The sequence below is a fragment of the Lepeophtheirus salmonis genome, chromosome 13, assembly GCF_016086655.4.
Source record: "Lepeophtheirus salmonis chromosome 13, UVic_Lsal_1.4, whole genome shotgun sequence".
In the NCBI taxonomy this organism is placed as follows: domain Eukaryota; kingdom Metazoa; phylum Arthropoda; class Copepoda; order Siphonostomatoida; family Caligidae; genus Lepeophtheirus; species Lepeophtheirus salmonis.
This window is the reverse complement of record NC_052143.2, coordinates 28,921,678-28,942,445: the sequence shown is the minus strand read 5'-3', so window position 1 is coordinate 28,942,445 and position 20,768 is coordinate 28,921,678. Positions and strand designations below refer to the sequence as shown.

General features: G+C 30.4%; 1 protein-coding gene across 2 annotated transcripts in view; it reads right to left on the bottom strand.

Annotated features, from left to right (window-relative positions):
- Positions 1-19,687, bottom strand: part of LOC121128699 (uncharacterized) — a 50,255-nt gene extending 30,568 nt beyond the window's left edge. Inside the window, exons 1-2 of one of the 2 annotated variants that reach the window (XM_071893045.1) lie at positions 19,546-19,687; positions 17,507-17,856 (exon numbers count right to left, since the gene is read on the bottom strand). The gene's annotated coding sequence lies outside the window, so the exon portion shown is untranslated. The remainder of the gene's footprint in view (positions 1-17,506; positions 17,857-19,545) is intronic. The other variant, XM_040724289.2, reaches the window with a different exon arrangement.
- Between the last annotated feature and the right edge of the window lie 1,081 nt (positions 19,688-20,768).

Genomic DNA, 20,768 nt, shown 5'->3' with positions numbered 1-20,768 from the left:
CATTTAGATATTTGTACATATTTTGCAAAAATATTATTGCTTTTCATTATGATTCAATATAATACGAAAATTTATATTGTTAATTAGTTATATAATTTATTACTTTATACAAAGGAATAATTTTAAAAACAAACACCTTCATTGACGTCACAAGTGATCGATTTTACCTTCTTTGTCCACCAAAAAGTGGGACTGGAGTGGATGGGGCTGGACTGTTGTCCTTGGTCCAAAATAAGGACCTACACAACACTAGCTGTGACTTCATTAGGAAGAAAATATGAACGCACGTAGTCCAGATCATAATCAGGTAGATTACTTTTTCTTGTGCTTCCCTCAATGTAAATCAAATTGAACATATCATCCCATCAATGATTGCCTCTATGAAGGAAACAGTGGTCAACATGCGAAATAACTACCTCTTCAAAGCCTGATTTTCCTACAGTGCCCCGATCCAGGCCGTGAGGGATGCTGGAGTCACCTTTTATCTAAACAACTATACCAACAACATGACATCATTTTCGGTCTATTAATAAACTTGTGAACTCAGTTAAATCAATTGAAAAATATTGAATTTTCTTTATCAAACCATTTCGTTTATGAGCATTCTTTAACAAAAAATGCTACTATTTTTCATAGTACTTAATAAAATGAGATATTACGTATTCTATCTAGTTTTTTATTATTGAACCATTCGGTAACAACTTTGTTTGTTCGTTATTAGCCTGGGATCGAACATGGCTATATTTTTAAGTTAAACAACACGTTTAAAGTTATGTTGAATATCATTTACACAACACTTAAATATATTTTCCAGTGAAAAATAGTTTTACCAACCATAACTCCTACATATTTAATAAAGAGTTTTACAAGTCATAATAAGCATTGCCGAGAGGCTTACATTTTATGTATATTAATATATTATTCATATATACGAGTACATTTGTATAAAAAAATGCTGTCGTAAGACAATCTCATAAATAAGTATCAAATAGGGGAACATATAGAGCTATTTAACGTATGAACTTGACATAAATCCACCATAAGTGTTTTATTTAAATTCATTCATTTTTGTATATGTAAGTGTTTTTTTTAGACAAAAGAAAGTTCTTTTTAAGAGCTTATTACACCAAAAAGTTATAATTTTTTTAATGTTCCTTTAATTGGTTGGATGGAACTGCAGTGATGATGTATAAATACACGTTATAGCTACAGTTGTAAGTCTTAAGCATTTCTGAGCATGCATTTTTTGTGGTTGTTGGCAACATTGTGGAACGACGTAGCCCAATAAATAAGGAACTTGGGAGAAATTAATCTCAATATGCGTAGGTTTGATAATCGATATTTCCTTGGGAAGAAAAATATAATTAATGCAAATGAACTTCAAAGACTATTCCTGGGGTTTTACTTATATTTAATCAGTGCAACTCCATCCGATCAATGAAAGGAATATTAAGCAGCAAAAAAAAATGTATTCTTCAAAATCCATTCACCAACTCGAAACAAGAGTGGTTTCGTTATAGACTAGTAACTCGCTCATTATAATGATACCGGCAGTGGATCAAAATATTAAGTTGGAGTGCGAAATAACAGACATAATATTTTCAATTTATGAACATTGATGGAGATGAAGCTGTATTATGGACTCATTGTAAAAACATTAGAGAATTAATCAAAATGCTGACAGCTTTTTGATTCACTTCGCTTGTTTTATTGTCTGATTGATTATATATTATTTTACTTTCAACGCTGATAATGCCTGTAAGAATATCCTAACACTCGCCCGAGAAATCCCAGGTAACCTTTTGCATCTATTTTATATTATTCCTGATCTATATCAAAATATTTTCTATTAATTTTTTATTAAATTATAATTATTGTTTTAAATGGACTGCCAATATCATTATTATTATATTTTTTTGGAGACAGTGAATGTGTGTATTGCCATTTTTTTAAAGTAAATAAAAAATTACTTTAGAATTCAAAATATTTATACTTTTATATTCAAATTATCAAGATGACCATGATAATTTTCGATTTCCTTTAATTTTATGCCCCCAAAATGAATACAATTTACATCCCTAATCCATAGTATTATAATTACTCACTCGAACCTTAAATATGCTTTGGTCTCCTGTATCTAATCATAATCTACATTTATTTCTCTATGAACGACTGTGAATGGAATCAACGCAAATGGATTTTAAGATAATATTTTATTCAGAGTGCGTTGTCCACTGATCTACGTCGTTTCGTGAATTACTCTATGCCAAATTTTTTATACTTCAATTAATTCCCTTAAAATTATCAATTATTTAAAGATGTAAATGACTGATTTTATTCAGAGACACCTACACCTATATTTATCGAATAAAACAATATTTTTATGCATAAATATATGTTAAATTAAATATATTAATTGATATTTAAATGAGATAAAATTGTCGGAGTGTTGTCCTCCTAAAAATGTCAGACATCATCTTAATTTTAGTTGCTGAAAAAATTTAATTATTTTTTTTGTTTAAGTTTAGCTTTGATAAATTTATACTAGATCATACATCAGTTCTTATAACTTTATGAATTTTAAAATGCAAAATCAAAGACGACGACATGTTTTCTTTTAATGAAAGGTACACCTTTTTTTTCCTCCTCCCACTTTGAATGTGGTTCAATCAATTAAATTGTCTATTAAAATTTATCTGAGATAGAGAAGCAGCTCAAGACTAACAAACAAATGGTTGGATGTTATTTGTCAACAGTGTGATTAATGAGTATTATGTGGCTATTGGTGTGCCTACAGCGGAAGACTTCAAAGATGATAAATGCAGAAGGTTTACAAATACATCATTTGGTAGCTAAGAATTTTAATTTTGAATTAAAAAGAAAGAAAGGCACTCTCCAAAACAATCTTTATCGTTGTCAACTTCGACTAAGGTAAACAAATATTTCAAGAATAAAACTCATTTTAGAATATATCTTACAAGATAAGTCCATATATTTTAGTACCATAGCCAGGATAAAAGAAGACAAAAAAGTGTAATCTTCTCGAGAGTAGGATCCCGAATTCCGTATAAGGACATGTGTGAGAAGGGCAACGAAATCCCGACTGAAATGCCCCTACCACTAAGATTTGATTTTGTGATGATCGGCTCCTGGAATTTCCTTGAATCTTTGCTTATTCTAATCTGTCTCTCACTACGTGTCTTTAGGGAGTGATTTTGTATATAAGGAGTTTGAAATAAAGATAAATAGGCTGAACAATTCAAACTAGTGAATTTTGGTGTCAAAGTGAAATTATAAATTTCCTTTCTCTAATCTTAGGTCGGTGTTGATAGATGGAGGTATGCCGGTGAATATAATTGATCCATCAACAAGTACCACTTGGTTATCGGTAATTGGCCATATTGCGTATCGTTAAATAATTATTATTCATGAATCCTACATTGCCAGATGATATACTATCCTTCATGAGTTCTAAATTTGTTATCACGTACTCTAAGAAGTGATTTTTTTTCCACACAAATGGAATGCTTTTTTTATATGACTATGAATTAATAACAACGATCAGAGTAACTTTGAATCTCTTACAAATAACTAAATTAAATCCTTCTTGAGAGAAGGATGCCAAATTCTTATATATAAAACAAAAAATGCACTTAGTCTAAGAGTAATTTTATCATAATATTCTTTATAGTTTTCATTTTCATTTATGTATTACACCCCTGTAATGCATGCAGTTGATTGACTTAATTGAATATGAGCAGTATTGTACTTTCACTGCGTGATTGTAGATTTAATAAGCTTAATCAATCTATTAAAATTAAATTTAGTACAAACTAATTATTCCTAGACCTCTCTGTCTCTTTGGAGATATAATTCTTTTCATGGAGATGTTTTTGTGCTGTGGTATAGGATTATAAAATATTTATATAAATGTTACATAAAAAATGATATGTATACTTTTGAATGCAAAGTTCTTAAGTAATGAAGCAAAATAACATCCCTTTTAATAATGAGAGATAGTATGGCTGTTGAAGTAAGAATGGGGTGGATGAGGTTTCGGAAACACTGTCAGTCACTAACACACCTTTGAGTTGTGGGAAACCTGTGTTTGCCGTAAAAATTATAAATATCAAATATTGCTTTGATAACCTATGTCGAAAGATATGAAAAATGATTGCACAGAAGTATTCACAAGTCAATTTGAAAATTTTTGTTTGAAAAGGAATATCGCCTCAATTAGTTAAAATTGTTTGATTTCAAAATCAAGGAGGAAAAAATCAATAAGAGGTTGATATAATAATTATTTTAAATTGAATGGATTACCCAGAATTATTTTATATTTGTTTGTCTTCTTTTAAATACAATATGGTTTCTAATCAAAGAGCTTTAAAATTTTGTAAATACATAGGTCTCGTAACATTTCAAGCAATTACATGAGCTCCTCTTTTGTTACCTTTTTCATCACCACTGCACTCTAGACATAATTCCTATTCCTGGCAGTCCAAATTATCATCTCTGAGTAGATGTTTGATCTTTCAGAATACTAAATGGTAATTCAGGCTTAGGTTGGGACTCTACGGGGGGTTGTTTTATGCTTGTATATCAATTTATTTTTCGTGTTCGTCTACAAAAATGTGAGAGGTATCCAAATACTCAAATAAACGAATTTTTGTGGCAGACACACATCTGCTCTAGATTGTTGAGTCCTCAACCGAAGGTGTTAGTCATTCACGTTACGAATATGGATTTTGTTGAGGCTACGTGTCGTCCAGGAACGTCCTGTACGACCTTTCATCTTATTAGTGAAAATATTATCATCCATGGCTTTAGTCCAGTTTAAAAAAGTCTGTTGAGTGTTCTGGATCGGTGTTGGAGATTTCGGTGTAGATCTCCGTAACTAATCTTCCCATCCTAAAGTAGAGGTGATCAGAGCTGTGAAAACAAAGATTAATCATAGTTCAGCGGTGAAATGAATATCTCGTCGATATGAGATGAATGTAGCTTGATTTTTAATACCAGAATTTAAGATAACTCAAATCTGCACTTAAGGGCGTGAGAAAAGCAATCATCAAGGAGTTTTTTGCTCCCTAAATTGTTTTTAACTCAATCTTAGAAATTTTATTAATTTATTTTTCCATCAATAAATTTCTACTTCCAAAATCAATAATTTTAACACAATATGGCTTCTGATCTAGACCTCCTAGAAGTTCATATCTCTTATATAAATAAAATCCAGGGTATTTTTACTATAAATAAATTTTTGTCATATTATTTATTTAACAAGGTGTGTTCTGCAAAATGTAAAAAAATTTATTCATGTTACAAGGAAATGATAAAGTGACGTTATATGTTTGATTGCTTTTACACATATTTATCTCACCTCTGCACAAAGCAAAACAAAGGCAAACAGTTTTGGATTATTATGTTGCAATTCGTTTTCGATATCGTCCCTAAAAAGTTAATTAAAGAACTCATAATGTCTAGTCCCGTACCAAACTAATTTTTATTTCTAGTTTTTGCTTATTTAAAACAACTTTTTACTAAATAAATAATTTTATTTGAGAATTAGCACCCAGGTAATTCTTAGAAAAAGAAATATACTTTATGTATTTAGACTTTACACAGAACTCCAAGGTTAGTTGGAGTAATTGTGTAGATCTTAAGGTAAATAAATGAACTTAGATCTAATTTTTATTCCAATTATGGAATGAATGATTTATTTATGATTAAAAAAATAGTCTTCTTTATATAAAAAGACATTAGTATTGTCGTCAAATTTTTCGTACAACATTTAAGTCTCCCACATTTAATTCTACTCTTAAAATATAATATCAGGAATAATATTAACTAAAAGCAGGTTCTAAAATTTGTAAAAAGGTTAAAAATACAAATATACTAATTATTTCATATTAAAATGTAATTAGTTAAGATAGGCGTAAAATGTGAGAAAGTTGCGCCTTTCAATGGAAGAAAAGAAAAACTTCATTAGCTTTACCCAAAGTGACGATTCAAATTGCGCACCTCGGCACCTCGTAAGTGGTAATGGTATACCACATTGTGAAATCCAACCACTGATGAATTGTACTAAAAATAACTAAAATATATTTATTCGATGTCCTAATTCAAATCAATAGCTTGTTAATGTTAAGCCTAAGCTTAACATTAAGAAATTTATTTTTGAATTTAAGATCCATAATGCTGGAATTTCCCTCCAACAATTTTGAGGAACAGGATTGTCATCCATCAGAAAAATTTCCAAAGGATATGAAAATTTCTGTTTTCTCGTGTAACATTAAATGTGTCATTGAGTTAGTTCATTATAGAAATAAATTTGTTGCAATAGACTATAGTAGCTATTGCTTTTCGGATGGTTTTTGACTCTATTTTCCATAATCATATTTTGAAATCTTTGAAAAGGTTATGCCTAATAAATTTTTCAACCCAATTAGGGCTCTCCTATGAGAAGGAACTTCCACCAAGACATTGGATGATCAAGACAGGGATCCAATCCATCTTAAGGGAAATTGTTGTCATGGATGTCCAATGGCCATCTCTTTTGTTTGTAGTTTCAATGAACAATTTACCCTGAAACTGAAGTGTAAGTTATCTGCCTTTAGAATGGTTTTTAGAGACTTCAGAAACCTGCTGGACCTTTATGAAAATGATATCTTTTTGTCGGTAGAAGAAAATTAATAATCCCAACTTTACTTTTAAGTTGAAGAAAACCTCGGGGTTGGAATTGAATTTTAAAAAGACTGTAGGTCTTCCTCTGAGCCAATGGAAGCCTGAAGAAAACTCAGAAATTAAGATTTCCTTGATCAAGGGTCAATATCTTTATCTAGTTTAAATTAATATAAAAGAGGAAAATATTTTCCAGACGTGTATAAATCTAATCAATGCCCGTTTAATTGCCTTTATATTATATGTTATAACTGCATCATTAGAAATGGAGTCGTTGGCCTGGGAAAAAGAGAAAGAATGACTCTTGGTTTTATTCCATTGCAAATATATTGTGGCACACAAGAGACCAAGAAGTGACCTAAGCGTAGGCCTTATTCAGTTAGGGTTGATATTGCCACAAATATACAAGAAGGTTATTATTGATCTGTCCTTAAACCCCGAAAATGAGTGACAATCAGTAATTTCCAATAGCTCAGTGTATAAATGCATTATGATTGGAACATATCTATCGAATTCTACATTATGAGTATTGTCCTTTACTTGAGGGATTTCTCAAGAAAAATATGGATAGCATCTCCAATATTTGACTCGAGCTCCACAGAAGACGTGATAAGGCAAAATATTAAGAAGTACGCTTTCGTCGGACTGAATTAAAACCCTGTAAAACTAGAATCGGAAGCTATAAGTAAATAAATTCTTACGATTCATAGTATGAAAATCAATGAAACAACTATACTAATTCATGGGAAATTTCGATATCCACTACTTAGATCGGCTAAACTGCATTTATAACCTATTCCATAGATGACATATAACCTCGCAATTGATTCTGACGCAGCAATAACGTGTAAAAATATTGATGGCCTAGTATATTTGCCACCAATATAAGATAAAAATAATCATACAATCGACTACAATTGTCAAAGAAGGAAAGAAATTTGTATTGACAGTTTCAACAGAGTGTATTTTCTTTGGTACAATTTGCAAGGATTGTGGGAAGATATACAGTTCAGTCCTACATGCTTTCGTGGAGTGTCAAGGAGTATTTGAGCAGTAATATTTATTCAGGCATAATATTGAGTTGTTAGGCGTGGTGGTGTTGCCTTCCAACCACATGATAACCCATACTTTTTTATTGATTTCTTTGAAAAGGAATTATATCCCTCAATCCGTGCTGTAAATTATGGATTAATATTTTTCGATTGCATTTATAGCAAGTAGACTTACTTTTGGCAATGAACTATAATTTGGGGAAATTTGGAAGGTAATTATTGCATCAACAGCAAGATATGCGGCTTTCTTCTTGCGTATTCCTTGCGGAAATCTCTTAGATTGGGAATTTGCCTCCGATTAGGTCTGATATTTTTTTTTCTTGATAACTTATATATTATCATAAACTAAATACTATTATGATATATATAAATATATTATGATAGATTCTGGAAAAGTAAAGAATTAGATGAGCAACGTCTATTGTGTCTCTTTTTCTTATTATAATGAACGTTTTATGTTTTTTTGTTTTTTTTAAACATAATTTTTTAGAAGTGGCTGAGTCGTGTATGTTACTTGGTTGTATGTGTATTTTTGATTTTACAAAGTAATTTTAACAATTATGAGTTTGTTTAATTTCTCTCAATGTTTGTATATATTTTATGATTTTTTTATTTTTTTTGTGACTTATGTTTAAACAAAAATACAACTGTGATGTAGGCTATAATTGAGTCAGATTATTTTAAGCTAAAATGTTCATATATGATTTTTATTTTGGCATTCCCTCTTAATTTATTTTTTCATAATGTATGAATCTACGTTTGATATATATTTATGTGAAATAAAATCCATAAAAAATCCAGGATCAAATATACTATAGCTCTTTGTATCTTTTTTGATTGATTGAAGTTTAGAAAAAATTGAAATATTATTATATCAAAGGCAAATTCAAATATTATTTCATCAAAGGCAAATTCAAATATTCGCTTTGAAGCAAATTCAAAATGCATCAAATCAATTGTATCATTCAAAAATTTTGTTAGCAAATTATATTTATATAAATTAGGGCCAGTGCGACGAGGAGGTGTGGCCTCCCATGGGGTATCAAGATTGGAAAAAGGAAATGAATTATTTGATAATAAAAGTACCTTTGGAAATAAAATTAATCCATGTTTTTTTGAAAAATATCTATTTAAGAAATAAATTCATATATAGTTTACTTTATACAAAACTGCCATGAAACTAAATATCGACAAAATCTAGGGAAATAGACTCAAAAGGGTCATAAAAAAACCTTAAAAAGGTTATTCGATATAAAATAAATTATTTATGTAGAAATATCTTCTTGTTATTTCTGAGGAAAATGAAAAGGTAGATATCGTATTTTGTAAAAAAGAATCACCTCATATCAGAGTCAGGAAAAATGACTAGATAGTAGAAAAGTTTGTCAAATATATTCAAACTTCCTCGGCGTAAAATTTTATTACCGACCTGAACTCATATAACTAATCAATTTGTTTTATGAAAATAGTACATATAAATAATTTGTATTAGTACCTGGCATTCCATTTAGTAATCTTGTGTAGGCTAGAAAACAAATTTTACTTTAATAATATAGAAAATAGCTCTTGAACATTACTTAATTGTCTGTAATGTTTTTTCTGAGTCTTTACCCGATTTCTTTTTGTAGATTATCGAAAAAGAGAAACTATTCGCCTATAAAATCATACTCCACAAAAATGATACAAACAATAGGAAAGGTCCATACGGCAATGGGGCATAGCTCTACACGTTCCTTCACCACAAATCGACCAAATATTACTTGTATCAGAAATATGCATATGATTTACATCAAGATGTACCCCTTATACACGCTTGATTGCATATGCAAACGCCTGCCGTAATTCGTTAATAAGACTATATCGAAATTTCTTAGGTCAAAATATGCTTATTATTTTTTATCATGTATTACAAATTTTGAAAGGGTTGCATTCAGAATAGCACAATTGTAAAAATAATAATTAATCATTTAAATATTCGAACGGTTGGACTCTCATACTGATTTTTTACAATAATGTAGCGGTGTACAGGGTGGTCAAGGTAAGTTGGGAAAATATTTAAAGGCTTAGAACGATGAAAATAACATAAATTATTATATATGATATAAATTTAATGAACTTCTACTATTTATAAGGAGATAAGCCTCTCTTGATAATATCGGACATATAGTACCAGGAGATTTGGCAGGGTCGAGTGACCTCGTGCAGATCCATCTTTACCATTGTGGGGGTTTTTCACTTTTAATTTACATTCCCCAGATGAATGGAGTAGCCCAAGGAAGAAATTACACCTTCCATTAGTATAGTGCACCGACCCAAAAGGAAAAAAAGTGCAGGATGTCTTGGCCACAAAATGAACTCACTTTTGGAGCCCAAATGTTCGACCTGCAAACAGCCCGAACCTCAACCCATTTGAGTTCTATGTCTGGCAGAGAGTGGAATAAAAGACAAAGTATCATTTGTCTTTTGGCATCCCAAAGAAGTAAAATGGCCCGTAAAATGGCAATGATTGATCCGCACAAAAAAAAAAGTTTTTTAATCAACAATTCAATGCTTTCGTATTTAAAAAAAAACAACACTTTTTCCATATTTACCCTATGCATTTTTCGTATTTTCTTAATTAAATTCAATATGAGGTATACATTTTATGAAGTGTTAACTTATTTAAAAAAATTATTGAACGTTTTGAAAACAAACTTTTTTTTTACTTTGTACCGGGTGCCTCATTAGTAGCTAGATACTTTTTAAACCTTAAGTTATGGATTTAGGAATGAGTGATGAAAGCTTATGTGTCATTCATATACATTATTTTGTCATATTTTGTCTATAGTTTCTGTAAAAAATTGTCCCATAAAATATAAAGAGTAAAAAAAGTGTAGTATGGAACGACACAGCTCAATAGACAACGTGCTAGGGAGAAATTTTTATCTGGGACTCAATGTGCGTTCTGCGTTGAATTGTCTTTCAGTTATTCCTAGAAAAGAAGATATTCTTAAGTTTGATATGGATTTCAAAGACGATTCCTATGTCAGATTGACTAATTGTAATACCATAATGTTTACTTATATAATTTGTCAGTGTAACTCCGTCTGACCAATTAAAGTAACATATAAAGCAAAAAAAAATGATTAAATTCACAAAAATAAAATGACCAACTAAGGGAAAGAGTTATTGTTCGTACTTTGCCTGGAGGCCTTTTTACTTCTTTCAAGTAAGAGATATGTCAGAGAATTTGATCTTGATGTGCCCAAATACCAATGGATCCAACTTTGGTAAAGGAAAATACCATTGACTCAGAGCGGTGCCCCTCCCAAACGTCCAACTTCACACAGGCTTTCATTATCAAAAAGTTAAGGTCTAGCAGATTTGAATGAAGGATATGTGAAGTGACCATCATTAACTAACCTAAACCCGTTCGACTACAACGTATAGACGAGAATTGAGCAAGAGACTTGTAGGAACAGACACAGTAATATTTTAAGCCTAAGCAGATATATTTAGAAGGTATGTTCCACTATCAAAGAGTTTAATAACTATTGAAAGCTCTTTTTCCATCGATGGAGGCTTGCATCGAGGCTAAAGGAAGAGTTATTTAGCAATAAATTGTAGAATATACTTAATAATTTAAATCTTAAAACTTATTAATTCAATATGAAAAGGAGATGGGAATTGAAGTTAGAGTATAAAAATAAGTTATAAAACAAAACAAATCGGAGCTCTCTACCTTATGCAACAGTCTAGAAAATGACACTTGAACGTGATCGACAAAATTCCATTCACGCATTTCAGGCATTTGGACGTCTCAAAAACCAACTTCAACCCCTTCAGCTATTAAAAAACGTTGGAGAGGAAGAAGTGCTCTGCCTAAAAGGCAAAACTAGTACCAGAGGAGCTAAAGAAAACAGATCAGCCAATCCCCTCAAGTCCATGAGGGCCCATGCAAGAGATCTTGGGGTTTCACAGCAGACAGTCCAGAGTGCTATCAAAAAAGTGGGTGGAAAGATCCCTGTGAGAGGGGAGAGGCCACTTTTGACACCAACAATGAAATAAACCCATTTCCTCCGCTTCAAGACTCTTTTGAGTAGGTTTCTTGATTTATTTTGAAATTTTTTTGATAATTTTGCCCCCCACCCAGTAAAGCTCTGATTACCAACCCTCTCGAGTAACGCCTTTTAAGGGTTTTTTTTTTTTGTGCCTCGGTACAACTACATTTCCATCAATCATCATTATATAAATATAACATAATTTTAATTTCTGGATATATCAAATTCAATATTTTTCCAAATATTATTTACAAAAAATTTATAAAACTATACCTAGGGTCAATTTATCTTCTCTTAAAAAAACTTTTTATTAATATTTATTATCTTTCCCGAATCTTATTTGTATTTAACGCATTATTTTTATTAAAAACATTTCCTAAGAGTGTTATCTTTTAGTTTGATGGACGTATCTGATAAAAAAGGTTAGTGAAACAAATAATTTTGTATTATTCACTCTATTTTAATGTTTTAAAAGAAGTGTTACATTTCTCCAATTGAAGCCAAGTATGCCATGTTCTGTCCATTAACTCGTTGCCAACGATAATCCAACTTCATATTGCCATTTCTATAGAAAGCTATGTCGTTATTGGCAAAAGACCCTGGCGAACAATTTTCACAGGCCTTTATGAAGGCCCAATTTGTAACCCCAATCATTTTGGCCTCTGACAGGAACATGTGTTAGTTATGGAGCCCCCGGTGCGTATGGATTTTAATCAAACATTTTGTGGCCTGGCGGTGTCTTGATGATGCCTTGTTGTCTCCTAATCATCAATGATGTCTGCCTTTGTTCGATTACTAGCTTCAAACGGTTGAGTTGTTTACCATAGAGGGCAGAATTGAGCGTTACATTGTAAATCTTATTTGTACAATTTTTCCTTTTCAGGGGAAAAACGTAAAATATGGTGAATGTATTCCATTAAGACCTCCATACTCGATGCACGATAATTGAATTACTACGTCTTTATCTCTCTTTCGTGCAGCTAGAGAGAGAGAGACACATCACTACTTTGTTGTTATGTAAAATATAAGAGGCGTTTTATACATTGCAAAAAAAAAAGGTCAACAATTGTATACAAAAATACTTTTAAGAACATAGGACGACTTTAAAAGCGGCTAAGCATTGAAAATAATTTAATAAAGCATAAAAATAATAATATCTAGTTGTAAAAGAAATAATGCAATTCATTCAATGAAAAAAGAAGAACTCCCAATAACTTTTAATCAAGAATAAATTTAATGAACAAATCTTTTGCTTTTCTTTCTATTGGTATAATAAATATAGACTTTTTGGCATGTTAAAAAAATAAGAGCTGAAAATTAAGGTGGTCACAATGACGGCTTGAAAATGTTAGGGTATTAATATGCAATGTCTTAATGAAGAATTCCTATTTATCTAGTTTATTGACTTAATAAACAAGGATTATTTTACAAGGATCAAATATGTCATAGAAAGTGGAAGTGGCCTTTTGCAGTTTCAAAAGGAAGAGGAATATTAATTTCTAAAACTGTTCTGATTATTATTTAATTTTTGATCAGGAAATATTATTTTATTTTCGTCATTATATTATATACATTCTTAATTTTTGTGCTCATAATAAATCAAATATCCTCAGCAACTTTTCTGATAGTCATTCGAGGGTTTTCAAAAATACTTTTCTTCATTGGTTCAACGTATGTTGTTGACGTTCTTGGGCGTCCAGAGATAGACTTGCCATTGGCATCTTCACAGACATCTTAGAAGAGTTTGTACCGATTGTAAAAAAAATTATTTTGTAAAACAGTTTCACTGTAGGCCACTGTTAACATTTTAAGTATATTGGAACACTTAATTTCATTTTTTACTGAAAATTTGATGCAAATTCTTTGATACATTTTTTAATTTTTTTGCAATAGCAATAGTCCCCGAACACCCAAGATACTTGTAACTTCTCACAAACAAACTAAACTTAGTATATAGTCGAAGCAATCAATATATATTTGTGGTGAGTGTATAAACATAAAAAAATAAAGTATCCCAAATGTACTTTTCCGCGAAATTTGAAAAGTCGTCTAACTTTTTTAACACACCTAGTTTATAATAGAGTTTGTGTGTGCGTATGAATCTCCTACATGAGTTCCGAAACCGTTCGGCTTTGGAGGCTGAAACTTTTCATAAAGGACTTTTTGAACATGGTCAAATTTAAAATTTAAAAATTTTATTATTTTCCTAAAACACAAAAATTGTTTTTTAGAGCTCAGGATGTGTAGTTAGGGGGTTTAGTTAAATATACTATACGAATAAAAACGTTTCCTTAATTTGTTCAAAACCAAAAAAGATAATGGGAAAAAAATTAATTGGTAAAAATTGAAGTTCCGATATTGTGTGGTTCTATAGAGTTGATTTTCAACTTATAGAAAAAATAAAGTTTGTATAAATTTATCTTAAGATTCATTTTGATAGAAATTTAATTCATAAAAATAAATGTTGTACAAAAATATCTGTCATATACTCAATAATTTTTCTTTTCTTTTTTTCATCAAACGTCAATTTTCAATTTTTAAGAAGAAATACCACAAAACGATACATTTCAGAAATGCAACTTTAAGACCCCAACTGTTTAATTTAGTATTTAAATTTTTTGAAACATTTTATGAAATATTTTTTTTTACAATATTTGAAAAATAAACCTGTTATGGAGATTTATTTTTACGACATTATTCTCATCAACTTTTTTTTTTTAACTAGAAAAAATAATATTGGTAAGTTCGTGTACCTCCATAGGATATGTTAGTCAGTAATTTTGTTTGCAAAAATTAGTTTCAACCAGTTTTTTGCAATTTTCTTCACCAAATTTTGATTGGCAGTTTCTTGATGAAAATTATAGATGGACATTTTATCTACAGTAACCTACAGCTTATACCCGTGCTTCGGTGCAACGAAGCACGGGTATAAGCATTAATAAAATTGCATTAACCATAGTCATTTTGATTTTCCCCTCCCTCATAGGGCCGAACAACGTCGGCTAACCTTTTGCTAGTAATTTAATATAATGAAACCCATCCATTTGATTTTTTAAATTCGATTTCTCTGTTTTTCCCTCTGAATCTCCTCCCGTCGCTTCTCCAGATACAAACCGGACAACAACATCTGTGAATAATCTGATGACAAAGACCAATTGTAGCAGTTATTTATGAAAACTACCCAGGATCCGTTTTCCTCTACATCGGATCGCATAAAGAGTTGAGAGGACGCTCACTACTTAACTTTAGTTTTTTACAGTTTGAATGACGGATTGACGTTGTTATATTCCAGTGTAGAATGTCTACGTTCACCCCACATTCCACAAAAAAGTATCCTTTTTCTTGACTTCCGAATACCTTGCATCTTTGAGCACTCCTAGAAGATATATATATTTTTTTCTTTTTCAACCCCACAGAAAGATCAAATGTTCTTCTGTGGATCTTGGAGTGACTTATTCAGGAACAATGAAAAGGTGGACATTCGAAATTGGAACCATTTCTTTCCTGTGATGATGATTGGATTCAGCAGGTTTATTTTGGCCGTTTGATATAATCGGGTGAAAACTCGGAAGATTTTGATCCCAACAATATTAAATTATTAATATCCCAATTACTAAGGGAAGAGTTGACGGATTGAATAGGCCAATTACGAGAGCGTCCAAAAGATTCAATCACTAGTACGTGTGCTCATTAAGAATGGAGACTAACAATGAGGATTCTCTTGGAAGTTATGAATACAAGTTGGACTCGTAGTAGAATTATGAATCAAATTGTGTTTATTTGTTTCCTTTCATGACAACTACCTTGCAGCTGATTTAATACAACGTCATGATAATGAAGCTTCTCTTCTACAAAAGACTTTTTTTTTTCATCCAATTTTCAGGATCCCACGTTCATTTTCTGTTTCTTTTATTTTGACATAACGACAAGACATATCTTAGACGCCGCCAATGGGGATAGGATCATGCATTACAGCATAATATCCTATTTTTTATGTCATAAATCGATACAAAACAATTTTTAATACAAATAACTTTGATATATTTCAAACATCACTGTATATATATCACATTTAAACCTATTCAAAACGTGATTACTCTTTTACTAATAAACATTTGAAGAAGTTTTATCAATATTTATTGGATATTTGTATATTTTATTGTATAAAATTACTAGCAAAGTTTTACCCGGTGTAGGAGGGAGCAAGAAATTACATTGTCAATGGTCAATATTATTTATTTTTAATGTTTAGACACCTTAAATGCGGGAAAAAATTATAATATATAAATAATCATGAATTAGAAAAACAGAATTGTGTTGCAAACTTTTTATAAATACAAATATATATGCATGAAATTTTTTTATAGGTGATAAGTCCATTTATTATTCTTGCCAATTTGAAATTTCATCAACCTATCTAGTCTCCAATATTATTTGTGTGTGAGTTTTGGGTATAGAATATGTCCCCCTTATATATATATCCTCCCAATAAATCAGCAACACGTCTTAGCCTGACCAAGTACAAAGGAGACACCTATGCAAAGTTTCTGCTTCCTAGGTGGGCACCCATAAAGGACACACACACACAAACTGCATTTTATATAGATACAGATTAACTATGAGATGGCTTCGCCTTCAATAATTAAAATTAATTATTTCAATTTGTCACCTCAATGAAAGCACAAGGCGTATATTTTTATGTCCAAACAAATTCCCAATGTTTGCTCATGAACATCTATCAAGGAAATGGAGTTTTGTACACAAGTTAATTGATTATGCCATGACATGACTTTCCTATATCAAACACTCACTACTCATAAAATATTTAGGAATATCGTTCTTTGACAAGAGTATCAATCAAAGCACTTTGTGGTGCATTAACGAAGGATATTTTATGATTTTCATTGCATTTGTAGCTATTTATATATATATATATATATATCCAAACAATTTAGACTGTTCCTTTTTTGGAGAATGTTCCTCCTTTTTGTTTAACAACTATCTATTAAACTAGGTTTACAATCTGATATGTGATGTTTGACAAAACAGAGACACCCCAAGTCATTGAACAAATATTATAGCCCTTAAAGTATTTCACAAAATGCAATTTGTTTTTACTCTCCGTTCGTAATATACACCCAGAGATGAATAGAAATGCTTATTCCTCCTTTGAAAAGCTCGTTAATTATTATTTTTGATCAAACAGGAATTTAACAGCTTTATTCAAAGAAACATAAATTGTGTTTCAATTGTATTAAGAGGCCTAACAATGGCCTATTTTGACATAGAAAAAGGTTGATCTTATCTACTGTCACATATTATATTTTTTGAATTTGTCATGCGTAAAATTTAAACAAGAGGTTTTGTGATGACATTTTATAAAAATCATCGGAAAAATAATGTTTCCTACAAATTTTATTCAAAAAGAGAGTCTTCTGCTCTAATAATTGCCTCAATATGAGGCCTAAATCCCTTGTAGACCTTGATTATGAAATCAAACTCGAGCTGAGTCCACTTCCAGATTCAAAATATTAAAATTTGTAATACTAGATAAGATCAACCCTGTACCTTTTTTTCTTGCTAAGATAGCCTGTAACCCAGAAAAATGGCCTGAGAAATCTCAAACATTGCCAAAGTCATTTCGTTTATTGTCCCGCAGAAAAAGGAGGAGAAAAATATTGACTCAACAATGAGACAGGCTAATAAACATTATAAATTTATGGTTTTACTCACTGCGTTTTTTTTTAATGATGAGCTTGCTTGATTGATTGTAGCCACTTTGTAAAGTTAATGCATTTAAGTATCCTTGCTTAAGGCTTGTTAGTACATATATCCAAAAGAAGGATTCGTGTGTAGTATTAATTAACTTTAGTTGTTTTAGTCATAGAAAATACACTGGAATATAATTTAAATATAAACCTTGTTTACACAATCTTTCGAATGGTTTTGAAAATCTTAAAGTTTTAAAAAAAATTCAATAATATAAATTTGTAAAAAACACGAAATATTTCATAAATTAGAAACAAACTAACTTTGCAAAATGACTGACATTATCAACATTCTTTGAAGACATGTGTACCAACCTAATACAAAAAAAAATCAGAATTAAATAATAATCAAATTTGAAATGAGAAAATAACGGCGTTATTTCAAAATGAAGTTAACGTGTGAAAAATAATACAAACAAGAGAATATAATATAAATCAACAAACGTTTAATGATATACTCATGATATAACTTTAATTTCAAATGTCATATACTGCAAAAAAAAAAAATTCAATAAGTCCATTATTGCAAATATTTGAATAATCAGCATTGATTCTTTTATTTTCGCTAATTTTGGTAGCAAAGTCATGACAACGTTCGTTTATATATTATTTATATTCAATTAGCAATATTTGCATTTTAACTGTGTTTACATATATGTAGACCAAAAGTAGGGAAGACTGGGATAATTGTTGAAACTATCCTTGGTCTTCCCTAACGTTCAATAATGCAAAATTCGTAATCTTTTTTCATCAGTTAAAATTCCAAATGGTCATTAATCCGGTACACGTTATATGTAGGAGTATTATACATAAGATTTTCAGTCTCTGATTTGAGGAGTTTAACAATTGTTTGGCTAAATAACTTTATGGATACAATTGCAAATACCGGGTGGTCCATTGAAATCTGAATTTCACTAATACATTTATTAATGAAAGTTAAGTGATTGAGATTAATTCATATTCAGGTATATTAAAGCATTAACAATTAGAAACAAAAAAATCTTGGCTCTATAGTATATGTACGTACAAGTCGAGAAAATTATATACTCCAAGCAGTTGGGCACCTACGCCGTCAGCAAGTTCAAAACGTTGAAGAAGAAGAAGGGATCTGTCAAAATGACCAAACTGGATCCGGAAGAGTTAAAGGAAACAGGCCTTATCCCCGCAAGTCCATGAGAGCCAATACAAGAGAACTGGGGGTTTCAAGAAAACTATAAAAAAAGTAGGTGGAAAGAGCCTCATGAGGGTGATTAGGCCAATTTTGACACCAACAATGAAGGAAACCTATATGTTATATTATAAATATAAAGGAAAAAAAAGAAATACTCATTTGAGAAAAGGAAAAACACGATCGTTATTCCAGGTTAATTAGAGTTCCATGTCTTAGTGGGCAATGCCATTGAACTCAATGTGCATAAGTTCGATTTACAGTTCCTCCTAGAGAAGATAAATACGTATATAAATGGACTTCAAAGACAAATTCAAATAGAGTAATTTAAATACTATTATCTTTACTTCAACTTAATCAGTACAACTTAATCATCTAACAAATTAAAGGAACAAATAAAAAAAAATTTAAAAAACTGGTTTCAGTACTGGTCTCAAGACCATGAATGATTGCAAAAACCATATCACTAATATGATCATCTTTCATAAAGAAAATTTCTAATTTCATAAATAAAGATTTGCCTAGTGAGCATACATATTAAGTAGGGTACGTGTAATCAAACGGGGGTATTTTTACGTTTTAAAACTTTCCTTAAGCTTTTTAATTGTTTGCTGTCTACTATCAATACATTACATGTATAAAATTACAATTCCACACAATTACGAATAATTTAGAATTAAATTGAATCCTCAAATGCAAACATTAAAAACATTATAAAAAATTGTCTTTAGAAATAGAGATACTTTATACAAAAATTTACAATTCTAAGCACGCGTTATAGGTATTAAATGTTGTGGTATCACATACAATGAAATAAAAAAATTAATTGCATATACCTAAACAGACATTGACACAGAGTGAGGGTATAATAAATGTTATAGAACTATTCACAAATAAATTGTACTTTTCAAACAAGAACTTTTTTTGAGAACGTAGTCCTTGTTCCCATGTTTTCAAAAGACAAAATTGAATCCGACTGATATTTTTTTTTCACCTTTACGATTTCTCCTTCCTTTCACTCTCTTTCCTTTTCTCTTCCTCACCATGGTTTAGCTTTTTTATATATACCATTTCCTTCATGGCTTTTGATTTACACACTTGTTCATCAAAAGCCCTTCATTAAAATTATTCTTTATCTTTATAAATAAATTTATATTATATATCTATGTTTTTTTATAAAAAGAAAAATCAGCCCATTGACACACTTTTTTAACAGCAATTTAATTCGACAAGAAAGTGAATTAACGATATACTTTGATACATGGTTGTTTTTATTACTTTAATTGTTTAAGGTTGTCTGCAACTCTTTTTGTATAATTAATGTAGTATAATTGTAGTAACTTTTTTGATGTATACGATTCATAGGTTATTATACTAGCTGTCGTAACCGGAATTGTACGGAGTGTTTAGGCGTCTTCGAAAAGATAAATTTTGCTTTAACAATATATAGAAGATAGCTCCCAAATAAATCTTTGGGTTAGTTTCTATTTTTCATGAGGTCACTCAAACGTAACTACTCAATATTAATATCAATTTAAATGTTCTCGAAACAAAAGAATAATGACACTCTACAACAAAATTACACTTTTTTAAAGGACTAGAACAGCAGCATATGCTCTACTTGGTATAACTTTATTGCCTGATTCCAAATATGGCCTTTTTTTTCTCTGTGTGCCTCACGGGCTTAAACTCTTTTGAATGTTAACTTTTTTATCTTGAAGATAGAAATAAATTATGTAAATATATTTCAAAGCCTAATATTAAAAATCTACAAACATTTCTAAAATGTTTGTATCATGTTCATAACTGGAGTTATCTTTGTTTAAACTGAAAACAAGATGGTTTTTTCAGAGGCTCATAGCTTTAAAACGAATGAATTTAAATTAATATTTTATATTTGATAGTTAAAATTCGGAACTTTAATATAAAAAAAAAGAGCCATCCCAAAAATGCTCTATATCATTGTCAATTTGAGATAAGGCCATGACAATATTCCAGGAAAAAAAGTTATTTTTTAATTGGTCTCATAAGAAAAGTCCATATATTAGTATGCCATAGC